The following is a 15,599-nucleotide window of genomic DNA, read 5'->3' on the forward strand; positions in this document are numbered from 1 at the left end:
ACTACTCATGCCAAATACTGCAAAAAACCGAGCTTGTATCATAATAGTTATAAAATACAATGTGTCTACTTTGTATTCAAGTGTCCTTACAACTCTGCAAGTCAATATAATGTCCCCAAAGTGAACCCCTAAATTTGAAGTACGAATTACTCCAGCATAGTAAGGTACAGTTTATAAACTGCCCAACAGAAGAGAACTGCCAATCCCAGCACACGTACATTCCCTGAGGAAGTTTACCTTGGGCAGACATCTACCCTTGTTGCTGCTGTTACAGCAACGCTCATCTCTCTGGATCTAGGATTTATAATGATCATGTGACTGGTGTATAAAGCAAAAAGGCACCTTTTCTGTAAGCACAATGTTTCCTTTTTGCTTTATGTTTTATTTTCATCCTCCAATTATTGATCTTTTTTTAATAGGAGCTCAAATCCTTTCACAACATAATCTCTTAGAATGTATTTAATGGAAGGTTGAAGCAGGATTTCCCAACTTTGTGACAAGTTCATTTAGAATGTCTTCAGAGTTGAATAAAAGTGTTTATATACAAAATCTAGCTTCTTATATGGAATTTGTTTGGATACACAGGAAATGAAAGCACCTCTTTTTCTCTCATATAGAGTGTTTCATTTAATATATCTTTTATAATACTAGATAATTTAATAGGTAGCATATAATCTCATATATATTATATGTACTACTCAATTCCCCTAGCACAATCTATTTTGTCATTTAAACTCATCTATTTGATTCACAGGGTGCCGGGGAATCAGGACCTGCTCTGCTCTCTGTGTTTCAAGGCGGGACCTGTGGGCTGGGAGAACTCCCAGAAACAGTACAGGCTGATGTAAACCCCAGGCTCAAATGCTTGGTTAGTGTGGCATAGCAGGGAGATGGGAAAGGGATCCACTCCCAGGAAAACAACAGGAGACAATTTCTGGCACAGTTCTTTCTTAGCTCATTGGTAGATCAAGAGGTAGCACTTGGCATATTCTAAGGTCTTGGAAATATATGGATTGCCAAGGACACACGGCTCTGGCTATGTTGCACTTGGGAAGGTAGCTATACCAGAAAAGAGGGGCAGAGCATACTGGAAAGCCTGGATACCACGCTGGAGCAGTGATTCCTAGGAAAGGACAATTAGTATCTGTAGGCTTCAAGGAAGATGGAAGAAGCTGAGATGTAGTGCCTTTCAAGGGAGTCTAGGTGCCGCAACTCCAGATCTGACATTTCTTTCTCCTTTGCTCATTCCGATATCCAGGCTCTGGCTTCCTACTTGTCTCTTTCAAGCATATTGACCCTTATCACAAAGTATTTACATTTACTGCTTAAATATTGTTTCTCTTTCCCCAATTACAACTAACAAAGCCTATGCATTCTACAGCTCTGGACTATACTTGGTCATGAAGAAGAAATCTTTCTTTGGCCAGTAAGAAGACTTGGTAGGTAAATGGACTCTACACTGAGCCCTAAGGTTTTGAGTTTACTCATGTGGTGGAGAGAACCCACTCTCCTAGTTTCTCCTATCTCCTAGTTTCTAGTATCAGTGTGTGCTCTTTAGTATGTGTACACCTTCCTCCAAACACACAGATAAATAAATAAATATATTTTAAGAGAATTCTTACTTGACTAGCTGTGAAATCACATTCATATCTACTGCCCTTTTCACCTGTTATGCAACACATGTCAACATTTCAGTCAAAGACAGACCACATACATGATGGTATATGCTATATAGGCTACGAGTATAATAGACTGTATCATCAAGATTCCTGTAAGTAAAGTCTGTAGTGTTCCCACAATGATAAAATTAACTAATGGTGCATTTCTCAGAATGGTTCCCTGTCAGAAAGTGACATATGACTGAAATAATATCTATTACATATACTTTTGTGATATCTACTAAATTCCAAATTCCAGAAAGGGAAAAATTGGCAAGTTTTTGAGACTAAAATGCACAGAACCTATTGTAATACCTACCACATAATAAAATTGTAGTATTTATTTCATTTAAATATTAGAATACCATGCAAGAAATTGAGAGCATTTACAAATTAATTTTAATTATTTATGCTTTTATTTTTACTAAATCTTTAATCCAGTTGTAAGGAAAAGGAATAATAAATGAGATGCAACAAATTAGAGACAAATTTGTAATTGGTCCCACATTAGCTCACCTGAAAGTCTTGTACTGCCCTGTTCTGTTCCTCTTACTCTTACTTTGAAGAAAGAAAACAATAAACAGAAATACTGATTTATGGTAATGTGTGACAGGCTAAGTATTCTCTATGTCCTTCCAGCAAATCATATCAGGACCATGGTGACATCCGGGCCTGGGCTGCTACCTAGGACCATGTCCGGGTCCAGAAATCGACCACAGCTGGGGTCTGTAGTGATGTTTGTGGCCCATATTGCCACCAAAGACCACACAGATGCCAGGGATCTGGGCTGCCACCTGCGGCCAGCAGCCATGAGGGTGTCCTGGGTCATGATGCTGCCAGAGCCATGCTTATCTGAGTGGCCTGCACTGTCACCAGAGGCCATGGTGTCCTCCATGCCAGGGCTGCTGCAAAGGGCCCTGTTTGGTTTCACGGTCCTACAGCAGTCAGGGTCTTTGTTGATGTTCATGGCTCCTGTTACCACCGAGGCCTCTGAGGATACACGGGTTTGGTCACAACCTGAGACTATGTTGGTGTGCAAGGACCATGCTGCTGACTGAGTCATACTGATCTGGGTGGCTAGTTCTGTTACCTGGGGCCATGGAGACTTCCAGGCTCTGGACCTCTGCCAAGGGCCATATTTTGTTCTGTGTCTCTGCAGTGGCCGGGGTCTCGGGTGATGAGACCTACTGTTACCACCAAAGGCTGTACAAATGCCTACAGTCTGGCCAGACTGAGAACATGTTGGTGCCTGAGGGCCATGCTGCCATTGGGGTTATGCTGATATGGGTGGCCTGTGGTGTCTCCAGGGCCTTAGTGATATTTGGCTATAGTCAGAAGATTTTCTGTGTCCCACCTGGCCTGAGGTCAGGAAAAATTTGTCACCTACAATCTCACAGCCTTTTATTAAAATAATCACACAGAGACTTAATATTATTTATAACTGCTTGACCATTAACTCAGGCTTATTACTGACTAGCTCTTACACTTAAATTAACCCGTAATTCTTATTTTTGTTTAGCCATGTGGCTTGATACCTTTTCTCAGTTCTGCCTTGTCATCTTGCCTCCTTCTTGTCTGGTGACTCCTGACTTAGCCTCCCTCTTCCCAGAATTCTCCTTGTCTGTTTATCCTGCCTATGCTTCCTGCCTGGCTACTGGCCAATCAGCGTTTTATTTATCAACCAATCAGAGCAGCACACATTCATAGCATACAGAATGATATTCCACAGCATCTGCCCTTGAGCTGCTGCCAGAGGCCATGTCTGGGTCCATGCTGCAACTGGAATATGTGGTGATGTGTGTGGCTCGTGTTAGCACAGGGGTCATTGGGATCATGCTGCACTGGTCATCCTGGCCCATTGTTGGCCCTGAAATGGCTGTCCCTGCCCTTCGCAGGATACAAGGGGTGAGGAAACTGCCCCTTGGGATAGAGCTGTCTCATGCACATTGGAAAGATGGCTGCACACCTTACCACAGGTTACATTGTTTTGTTTTGTTTTTGGTTTTTCTTTTAAATTTGATTTTGGTTTTATTTGGGGGGCTGGGGTTGCAGCAACAGAGGGTGAATGCAGGGGACAGGGAGATAAGTGGGATCAGAATGTATGATGTGGAATCCACAAAGAATCAATAAAAAAATACTGAAAGCTAGAAGAATCAAAGCAGGATGATTTTTTTGATCATTCAGAACTGATATCACTATGAAAATAAATGCACAATAAATCATTGTGCTTCATCCTTCATTCTGTCTCTGTATTTAAATTTTTGTGCTAGAGAAATCCCACAATGATAATTTGTACTTCAAAGACAGCCATGTAGTACTTCTTATTGATTATATTAGGAAACATTAATACAGGTAATAAGGTAGCACAATGACTTTTAATAAAATGCTAATTTGTATTATGCATATATATATAATACAATAATACATATGCGTTATATGTAATATATATATTGTATATGTGAAATTAGTCATAAAACTTTATTCCTTCAGCCCCATCTAAGTCATTAATGCCTAGTGACTAACCTAGAATTACCACATAGATGATTTTAATATCATACTGAAATCCATCAAATTCATTGATATTTTGTTTTATTGAAATCTCTAAGGAGAGGCTAGGTTTTTCTAAAGCTTTTATTACAAGGAATTAAAACAAGTCATTGTGTGTCATATATGCAGTGATATCAAGCCAGAAATTCTACCATTCACATGTCATGATGAAGACACTCATCTTACAGTGAAGAATACCTCATGAACAAGAAGAATGGAAGAGTAAAGGTTGTGTAAGCTGTTCATGTTGTGGTTTAAGACTTTGTGTAAGAGAAGCATCAAAATGGGTAGCATCAATATTTATACCTGCTAAAGTTCCCACTTCATATTAAGCTATCATTTCTCATGGAAAAATAGACTCCTATAAACTAGGGAACATGTTTTCTTCTTCCATTGATCTGGATATCCATGCTCTGCAATCCTTTGCTACAGTCATACAATCTCTAAAAGAGTTATTACATCAGCTCAATTGTTCTCAAATCACTGAATAATTCCTCATTATAACATCAAGAGGGTATATTTTCACTTACAAAATATTTGTTATACAACACAAATTCTACTTGTTGGTACTTAAATGTACATACATATCTTTAATCCAGTCCGACTTGAAGAGAGTTACAAGATTCCTGAGTACAAACTGACTAGTTTTTCATGTGTGGCACACGTTGAAAACTTCTGCTGAAACAGAACAAATATATCTTGATGAATTTGACTGCCACACAAATGAAAACCTATTACTGTAAGTGAATGAAATGTGTTAGAAACATAATCTTCATTTTTGTACCACAGAAGGAATATTATTGCCATCTATACCTAGAAATCCACATAATGGCCACAGTACATTTATTAAAGTCTTAGGAAATCAAATGACAAGGCATGGAAGGAAAAAAATGCTACAAATTATGAATTCATATTCAGCACATATATTTAAATTATTTTGTTTGTGTAATATTAGAATGACTATTATAATAATATAAAGTTCCAATGCTTCTGCTGTCAAGGCAAATTGCTCATACTCCCTGTCAAGTTAAGGCCTGTTGAGATAGTCACTGCTAAATTCTATTTGTAATTTGGTTGAAGTCATTACTGTGATGCTTCAATGCTTACACTTGCTTAAATATAGTTAGTTTAAGTTGAAGCCTCCTGTAACCACTGCTGACAGGAATTGTCATTGTGCTAGTCAACTGCATCCCTGGTTCAAATCCCAACATCAGATTAACCCTGTCTTTCCAAGACCAAAATCAAGACAACCAACTAGCAGCATAGTGAAAGTAGATATGTTTATGTATGTACTCAGTTCCAATTCTTCAGAGGTATGTAATGAAAGGAAGTCCAGAAGGGAAGCCTTAGCAAAAGACATCCATGTATTGTGTTATCAGATGAAACGTTTTCCTTGACATATGATGTAAAAAAAATGAAACATACCTTCCCTTCCTTCTCAGTCCTTTTGAGTGAAAGCATGGTTTGGGGAATATAAGTGTTTGTATCCCAGCAGAGCTTGTTAGAAGCACTAATTATCAGGTCTCATCCACACAGAGAAAGGGAGATTTTACTCTTGTTAGTAGCTCTAAACCAGTGTATGTGGAGAACTCTGGGACGCACTGGTCTAGAATATCATCACACACATGAATAAATATGTAATATACACAATTGTATACTTATTTCAATGAACTTAGGAGTTAGAACTGCATATTCATTCCTAGTTAAAAACTTTTCACTACTACAAAAGTTTGCATGAAGCAAAACTCATGACACATTCACATTAAACCTTAAGAATTTAAAGAGATTATAATCTAGATAGGTCAAACTAATTTAAACTGAATTAAAAAAAAGTTTGATATCTAAACTGTTTCAAGACCAGTGTGCATGTTTCTTTAATGATACCAGAAACCTAAGAATGATGTGCATCAGTCTTGAAATTTCAAAAAAAGTTTTAAAATATACTTAACTTAAATTATACTTAATATATAACATAAAACTATGATTTACAATCCCAGTAAAACTTCACACTACTTAAAATAATTCATTGCACCAAAGCTCCAAGATAAAGAAAAATCCATTTAAAGCAATCAATTTGCTATTTTTAAGACCATGTAGCAAAATATAGTGATAGGCTTCGATTATACAATGCTAAGTAAAATTATAAATCTACAGTGACATATGTGGGTGAATGCTTAATTTCTTCCCTCATGTTACCTCTCAAGTAATTTGCAAATATTAAGGCTAAAAATAGAACTTTTTTCTTAGACATGTCATTTCAATTTAGGCAAAGATAGATGGCAACATCCTAAAAACTCAAAAAAAAGTACATTCTGGCAAATACCTGGATTTGAAGTAGAAGAAAGAAGAGACTATTAATGGGGTGCACAGAGACTAAAAGGAAGCATTAATTGTATAATCAGGTCTATCATTTCTCATAAATTGAGTGAATGAACAATATCAGCTCACTTTGCAGATAAGTCAGAAATTGGCCAGCATACTCCTCATTTTTCTCTCTTTCACTTACATATTTGTCTTCTCCCTAAATCAAATGAATGATCAATATGTGGTAGCTATGAGGTTATTGACTCATTTCTCCTGAATCTCAGAAAGTTAGTCTTCCTGATGCTTCAATTGTATATAACTCTTTCTTAAAATAATACTACCAAAGATGGTAATCTGTCATTTTCAAGTGTATGATAATTCTACTAAAAATAGATTTTAATGAGAGTTAATAGTTCTCTAAATTATAACACACTCTCCTAAGTAATTAAATCCCTAAGATGCTGGAAAACAATGCACTTCTTATTAAATTCATCATTAAATAACTAGCTCTCTCTATTTACATTACTTTCAAAGTTAAGTAGATGGTGTGAACTGCTTGCAAATACATCTAACTTTTAGTCTTGTGGCCAGTGGGATGTATCTTTTGTTTGGGTTTTTTCCTTAAGTCCATCCTGCTTTACCTGCCTTTTAAATCTTTCTTTGTTAAAACACTGATATAGATCACTTTTTGAGTCAAATCAATAAATTATTGAAAACTCATTTTTTTTTAATCTGAGGCAATTTATTTAGTCTTCTATCTCTTTATCTCTTCAGTACCAAGCACCATGGCTTGTGATTGACAGGCTGAATAAAAAGGCTTAGTCATTTTATTTTCAGAACAGGACTGCATAAAATTGTTGACAAAAATAAATTTGCACACTAGACAACCCAGAACCCAGGTCCCATTTTGTTGTATTCTTTTTCCTCTCTCCTGTATCTAAATTTCAGTTCAAGGTAATAAAGTAGAGTAATGTACAAGAAAAGAATATTATATGTGTGTGTGTGTGTGTGTGTGTGTGTGTGTGTGTGTGTGTGTGTGTATGCCATGTATTGAATATAAAAGTTTTCAACACAAAGTAAGAGCAGAAACATATTGCTTCAGGCAAAATCTCATATATGCCAGATTTGCCATGAATTCATTACGTATTCTTTGACTCCATCTCCTGCCTTTGCCTCCTAAAGGCTGAGAATACAGTCCTATACAATCATGATCCATCTATGTGATGCTAGGGATTGAACGCAGGCTTCTTGTATGGTAAGCAAATACCTTAATGACTGAGCTACATCCTCACATCTGAAAGCAGTGATGTATCATTCCTTATCTTCCAGTAGTGTGAAGAAGAACATCGGTGAACAGAAGTGACAGAACATGTGTGGAGGACGTAGAGCAAGTGGAAAACTCCTCCATTGCTGGTAGGAGTGCAAACTTGTGCAACCACTTTGGATATCAATATGGCAGTTTCCCAGAAAACTGGGAATCTACCGCAAGACCCAGCTTTACACTTGGACATATAACCAAAGGATGCCCAATCATACTACAAGGTCACTTGCTCAAATATGTTTATAGCAGCTTTATTTGTAATATCCACAACCTAGAAGCAACCTAGATGTCCCTCAACTGAGGAATGGATAAAGAAAATGTGGTACATTTACAATAGAGTAGTACTCAGTTGTTAAAAAACGACATTATGAAAACTGAAGGTAAATGAATGGAATTAGAAAAACTCATCCTGATTGAGGTAACTTGGACACAGAAAGACAAGCATGGTATGTACTCACTCCTAAAGTGGATATTAGCTGTAGAGTAAAGGATAGCCATGCTACAATCCACAGACCCAGAGAGACTAGGTAACAAGGAGGGTTCATGGGGAGGGGCAGACACCCAGATCTCCCTAGGAAAGGGAAATAAAAGAGATTTTGTGAGTAGACTGCAGGTGGGTGGGGATGAGAACATGAATGGTCAGGTTTCGGGGGGAGTACTTAAAGAGATTACTGGAAAGGGGGGGCATTTCAGGGTCAGATAAAAATTTGACACAAGGGTATCTCTGAGGAATGCACAAGGATGACCCTAGCTAAGACTCCCAGCAATAGCAGATTCATAGTCTGACCTGGCTGTCCACTGTAATCAGATTGGTGCCTAGCCCAATTGTCATCAGAGGCTTCACCTAGCAACTGATAGAAACAGATGCAGACCCACAGCTAAACAGTCGACCAACTCAGAGAATCCTGCAGAAAAAGAGAAAGGATTGTAGGAGCCAGATAGGTCATGGACACCACGAGAAAAACCGGAGAATGGACTAACTAGCTTGAGCTCAGGGGTTCACAGAGATTGAATCCACAACCAGGGAGCCTGCATGGGACTGACCAAGGCACTATACATATATGTTGCAGTTGAGAAGCTTGGTCTTTTTATGAGACTGCCACGGACTGTTTCTGACTCTTTTACTGGATTTTGGGACCCTACTCCTTATGCTGAATTAGTTGCCTTGCCCAGCGTAAATACAGGGGAAGGTGCTTAGTCTTACTGTAACTTGATATGCTATGTTTTTGGGTTTTTTTTTTTTTTTTTTTTTTTTTGGTTTTTCGAGACAGGGTTTCTCTGTGTAGCTTTGCGCCTTTTCCTGGAACTCACTTGGTAGCCCAGGCTGGCCTCGAACTCACAAAGATCCACCTGGCTCTGCCTCCCGAGTGCTGGGATTAAAGGCGTGCGCCACCAACGCCCAGCTATATGCTATGTTTTGTTGATACCCTTGGGAGACCTGTTCTTCCTGAACAGAAACGGAGGTGGAATGGATTGGGTGGTGGGAACAGAAGGTGGGTAGGAGAGGAGAAAAGCTGGGAGGAAAAGAGGGAGGGGAAATGTAAAGAGGAGGAAGGGAGTGTAAAATAAATTAATTAGGGGTTGGGTAGAATGCTTGCCTAGCAAGTGCAAGGCCCTGGGTTCAGTCCTCAGCTCCAAATTAAAAAAAAATTAATTAAAAAAAATTACTAGTTGTAGAAACAAAAATAATAAAAATATTAGTCTACACAAAATCAAAGACACAATGTTTACTACGTATCTAAGTGTGTATATGTGTATATATGCATGTATGTATGAATGTACATAGTTATATATGCATACACATACATGAACATATACAGATATAGTTGTCCATATATCCATGTGTATATACACATACACATATATGATATACCATATGTATAGTTAGTAGTTAAGCCCTTTGATGTAAAACTGTCAAAATCTGATATATGAAATGAAATGTTACTTTTAAACTTTGAGGAAGAAATCTATACTCTTTTACATGGTAAAAATCTGTATTAACATCCATTGGGATGACTTAGATTATCAGAAGTCCTACTTGAGTGGAGGACTGAGAAAGGACCTAAATTTGAATCCAGATGTTGCCTCATACTAAGCAAGATAATATTAATAAGATAAACATAAAGTGAGGGTATCTCCTCTCTCTCTCTCTCTCTCTCTCTCTCTCTCTCTCTCTCTCTCTCTCTCTCTCTCAGCTCTCTTTTAAGTAGTAGATACAGATACAGACATAAGTTATAACAAATACAATACCTATGCAAAAACAACAAAGGACCACTGCCATATCCATATTCTCAATTGCATCTAAACACCTCATCCACTATTTTTTTCTCTCTTCAGAAATTGATATGCAGAAGATAAAGTCTAGATGTTAGGGATTCTTTCCTTTTAAGATTCACTGCTACAACTTAGCATTTCAAAGTGAGGCCTATTTAACAAATCTCCAGTTACCTAAACACAATTAAAACCCATAATCACTGATCAAAAAATTTGCATAGTTTGTTTGAGAACATCACACAAAACATCAGGCCTCTCTAGGAGCATCACCCGCAGAGCTGTTAATGAACATGCCTGGGAGAACATGCTTTGACCTTGTTTCTCTGTGTAGAGGGGAAAGAGTACATCATAAAAAGGACAGTAGGGGAGTGAACCAAGCCAGGACAGATTTAGAAGTGTTACATATAAATGTAGTTTTTCAAAAAGGAGTGGATGATGGCAGGGTCAAATCTCAGAGTTCATAGTTATTGTTCTAGCAAAGAACCTTGAGAACTCTGTCACTGCAGAGATCCAGAGTACATAGCAACAGTTCCCCCTTCCCTCTGTATGTGTGTGTCTGGGGTGGGGGGAGATATCGCCTTCCTCAGATAGCTATATAGTCATGGGCAAGGCTCAGAATTCATGAGTACTACAAAGCTGTGTTTCTTAGCCTAGAACTTGAAAAAACACAGCTGCCGTAGTGTGTTACTAATCAAATACTAATGAAAATGTTGTCCAGAGAAATGGTCTATAATTTATTTCATTGCTCTGATAGAGAGTTTGTGCTAGAAGTACAGATGGTGTCTCGTTTTTGTCAACTGAACACAGCCAGAGTACTTTAGAAGAGGGAGCCTCAATTGACCCACTAGCTAGGACTTTGGGCCTGCTTATGCTGTATTTTCTTGGTTAGTGATTGATGCCAGAGAGTTCAGCTCACTGTGGGCAGTGCCACTCTTTTGAAGTTGTCCTAGGTGTTGTGAACTGATAACCTGTGTGGTAAGAAAAATCAGGTTGAGCAGGCCATGGGGTACATGCCCAAGCCAGTAAACAGCACTCCTTCAAGGCCACTGGCTTCAGTTCCGGTCTCTAAGTCCCATCCTAAATTCCCTCAGTGAATGCCCTGTGGTGTGGAACTGTAAGCTGAAAGAAACCCTTTCCTCCCCAAGTTGCTTTGGTCCTGCTATTCTATCACAACAACAGAAACCTTCAGTAAGACAGAATAGTAAGTGAAAAATTGAGACAGTGAAGATCGCTGTGAAAAAAGACAATTGGGCTGCGGAGATAGCTCAATTGGAAAAGTGCTTGACTTATAAGCATGGAGATCTGAGTTCAATTCCAATAAACAATGTAAACAGAACAAAAAATAAATAAACAGAAAGACTGGTGTACTGGTGTAATTGATGTACTAAGAGTGGCAGAGAAAGATGGAGCCAGGGGCTGCCTGATGAGGCCATCTCACCTAGCAGTGGATCTCCATGTCAGTGAGAGACTCTGACTCAAAAGCAATGACTCCTGATTGTCCTGTGGCCTCATTCATACATGCTCACATCTGGAAACAACACATGTACAGCCTGACATTTACGTATACCCTCACACAATCACACACAAGGAATAAGTGAATAAAATAAACTATAAACTAATAATGCAGCATATGTCTGAAAACATGTATAACACACACACAATAAGGATTTTTTTTTTTTAAGATAACTGTGTATTAGTATACAGACTCAGTTCTCAGGTGATACTTGCTATTTGGTGAAATACCTGTTTCTGAGGCACACATTTTAAAAACATATTCTCTTAACTGTTCTTCATCTGCTATAAATTAATTATCACCATCTTAGTTCAGAGCACTGTGCTTTGAACAAAACTATGGATTTTCTGCCTCATGCTTACCGAATACCAATGATAGTAGACAGGAAAATTTATGCCATGTGTTTCTCTTAATTAAGCTTCCTTGCTTATAAACCATTGCAAGAATTAAAAGGAAATCTCAGTTCTGGAGTCTATAAGTATATCTAACTCATGGTTAAATCATTTTCATTAATCTCAGAAATATGTTTTTTTTTTAAATTTGTAAGTGACTTTTGTTTAAGAGAATGATTAACATGTACAATAGAATTTCCTTGGTATTAATACTCAAACAGGGGCCTGAAGAATTTTGACTAATCTACATATGGAATTTTAGCTTATTGTACCAAAGTTCTGTTCTTGCATTCCACACAATCGTGTGTAATTAATTGTTTCTGTCTCTGAATATTTGAATATTATTATGAATAGATCAACATTATTAAAATTCTAAGTTCTGTTGATTGTTAATTTTATATCATCTTGCTAGGAAATTGAGCAGTATTGGCTACTTAAACTAAATGAACTGCCCCTTGGCCTTAGGTTTCTCTTTCTTTTGTTGAGTTCAGTGCGCTCCCTATGTGGTACCATGAATTTGGTAGATTGGCAGCAAACCCCTACTTGCCACCTTCACTGTGGCTCAGTCAAGTCTTAAGTGGGCCAGAACCACCTTGATTCTGATGGTCAGTGCAAAGCTAAGCTAAGATGAATGTGAGACTTACTGAATGAGTTATCCATTCAATGTCTTCTTTATTACTAGGCAAATCTGTTTGACATGACCTTATTTTATCCTGTAGCTGTGGCAGAAATGAATGCCAGGCTGAAGATTTTACTACAGCCACACATTTTAATGAATGTCTGAAAAATTAAAATTGCCACTTTTTAAAAAAAAAAAAAACATTATAATTGAAACAGAATTGCATCACTTTCTCATCCCCTTTTGCAACCTTCAGCCTGTTCTAGACACTTTTCTCTCACATCTTCTATGCCCCCACTCCCAAGCTGAGAGCCTTTTTTTCTGTTTAATTTCTGCTTACACACACACACACACACACACACACACACACACACACACACACACGTGTATGTACATACATATATAAATACCATTTCAATTATATTTTTAACATTTCAACAGTTAATGGAATAAAATTTCCTTTAAGTGATTATCTTGTGCCTGTGCCGGGCAGTGGTGGCACACGCCTTTAATCCCAGCACTCAGGAGGCAGAGGCAGGCGGATCTCTTTGAGTTTGAGGCCAGCCTGGGCTATAGAGTGAGTTCCAAGAAAGGAGCAAAGTTACACAGAGAAACCCTGTCTCAAAAAACCAAAAAAAAAAAAAAAAAATCTTGTAATGATTGAAAGTTCTTTTGAACATATGTTCTAATTCACCACCAGACTCTACCTGGGACCCCACCTGGCTTGAACCAGTGCATGCCCTGTGCATGCTGCCAATTTCTGTAAGCTGATATGTTCATCAGCACTGTTTTGTCTGTAAGATACAGGTCCCTTAGAGTCATCTGTCTCCTCTGGCTTTTATAATTTTTTTTCAGCCTCATCTTCAACGTACACACCTCCCTGATCCCTGAAGGCAGGGATTTGTTGAAGACATCACATTTAGAACTGATAGTTTTAAAGGCTCTCACTTTCTGAACACTGTCCTGTTGTGGGTCTGTGGGTTTGTTCCCATCTAATGCAGAAGGAAGCTTCTCTGAGGATAGCTGAATAAGGAACTGATCTATGAGCATAGTAGAATGATGTCATTAGTAGAGTGTCGTTAGTCGTCATTTTACACTTACTTTCCTTTAGCAGCGTGGTGGTTTTCTGCTAGGTCCGCTATCTATCTAGTCTCAGGTTCTTGGCCACCTGAGCAGTTTCAAACTGGGTTCCATGGAGGGTAGGCCTTAAATCCAGAGTATTTGATTAGGCCAGAAAGGTAACCACCAACCTAACTACAAATCCTGTATCTTTGTTTTTTTTTTTTTTTTAATTATTTAAGGAATTTTTCTAATTCATTTTTTCATATATATATTATTTTATAATTAACTTAATTTCACATATCAGCCACAGATTCCCCCATCCTCCCTCCTCCCACCCTCCAGCCCTCCCCCCCAAATCCACCCCTGATTCCCACCGTCTCCAAGGCAAGGTCTCCCCTGGGGAGTCAGACCAGCCTGGTAGACTCAACCAACACAGGTCCAGTCCCCTCCTCCCTACACCAAGGCTAGATTCCCTCTCATCTCTACTACTACTCCCCTCCCAACCAACCCCCCAAACCACCCCATTCCCTCCTCCAAAAGGGTAAGGGCTCCCATGGGGAGTCAGCAAAGCCTGGTACATTCAGTAGAGGCAGGTCCAAGCCCCTCCCCACTGCATCAAGACTGAGAAAGGTAACCCACCATAGGTAATGAATTCCAGAAAGCCAGCTCATACACCAGCAACAGATCCTGATCCCACTGCCAGGGGCGCCTCAAACAGACCAAGCCACATAACTGTGTCTTTGATTTTAATCTTTGGAATTTCATATTTATCTGCGATCATATAAAAATGTACAACCAGTTTCCCCCTACAACTCACCTGGAATGCTCTCCCCAGTACAAGACTTTTATGCTTCATGTCATTTTGTTTTTTTGATAAGAGCAATCACAATTTCGCATATTTGCATACATCTAGGGCCATCCACTGGAACATAGCCAACCTAATGACTCTATTAGAAAAGCCTTTCTTGAGGTATATATCAACCAAAATTGTAATAGCTTCTGAATTTTAAAATATCATAGTACTCTAAAAATTAAAATTATGATTAATAATAATACATCTGTAATGTCAAATAAATTTATTCCCCTCTACTGAATTGTGAATCTTCAAATTTAACAATGATTAACTCTTGAATAATAACATAATGGGCATAAATACCTAAATATTTATATTTAAAGATGATTAAAAGAAGTTACTGTTGGTTATTCTAATATTTCAAGGTAAACATCTAATAAAATGACTGTATTTTGGGGAGCTTAAATAGGATTAGCTTTGGATTAGGAGCTCGTTATAGGAAATTATCCTGCAGAAATTTTTTATTTAATTTATGTTAGGATTTCATACATTGATACATTGTATATGTATTCTTCCTACCTCCTCCTCCAAATCATATTGTGTCCCCTAAGCACACCTTCTGCAATTTATTACATTTTCCATATATATTTGTTACATATTTACACACATATGTGCATATATATATATATATAATCTCACCTATTAAGTCTAATTAATTCTGCTCTTATTTGATTATGTTTAGGGTTGAACCTAAGCTTTATCAGTCATAATAATCATTAACTCAATGGAGCTTTACATTACTCCAATTGCCAGATCTGTCAGATATTTCCAGTCTTACCAAATACTTCCATTCATGAAAACATTCTTTTTCTTCAGTTTAAGAAAGAGTTTCCAATTCAATATTTATTCAACCATGTGACACTGTGTTAAAACTGTAAACATTAACATCACTAGCATCTGTTGGTATTTTCAAATACCAGCATTTTGTCAAGGTCAACTAGAAAGCTGGCATTCCAGCTATCAGTTGGTTGAGGCTTTCCTAACTACATGATATAAATTTCATGTTCATACATTTCAAAGATGATGAGATTAGTACATTTGAAGCAAAAAACATTG

This window comes from Peromyscus eremicus, chromosome 12 (assembly GCF_949786415.1).
Source record: "Peromyscus eremicus chromosome 12, PerEre_H2_v1, whole genome shotgun sequence".
NCBI classification, from domain to species: Eukaryota; Metazoa; Chordata; class Mammalia; order Rodentia; family Cricetidae; genus Peromyscus; species Peromyscus eremicus.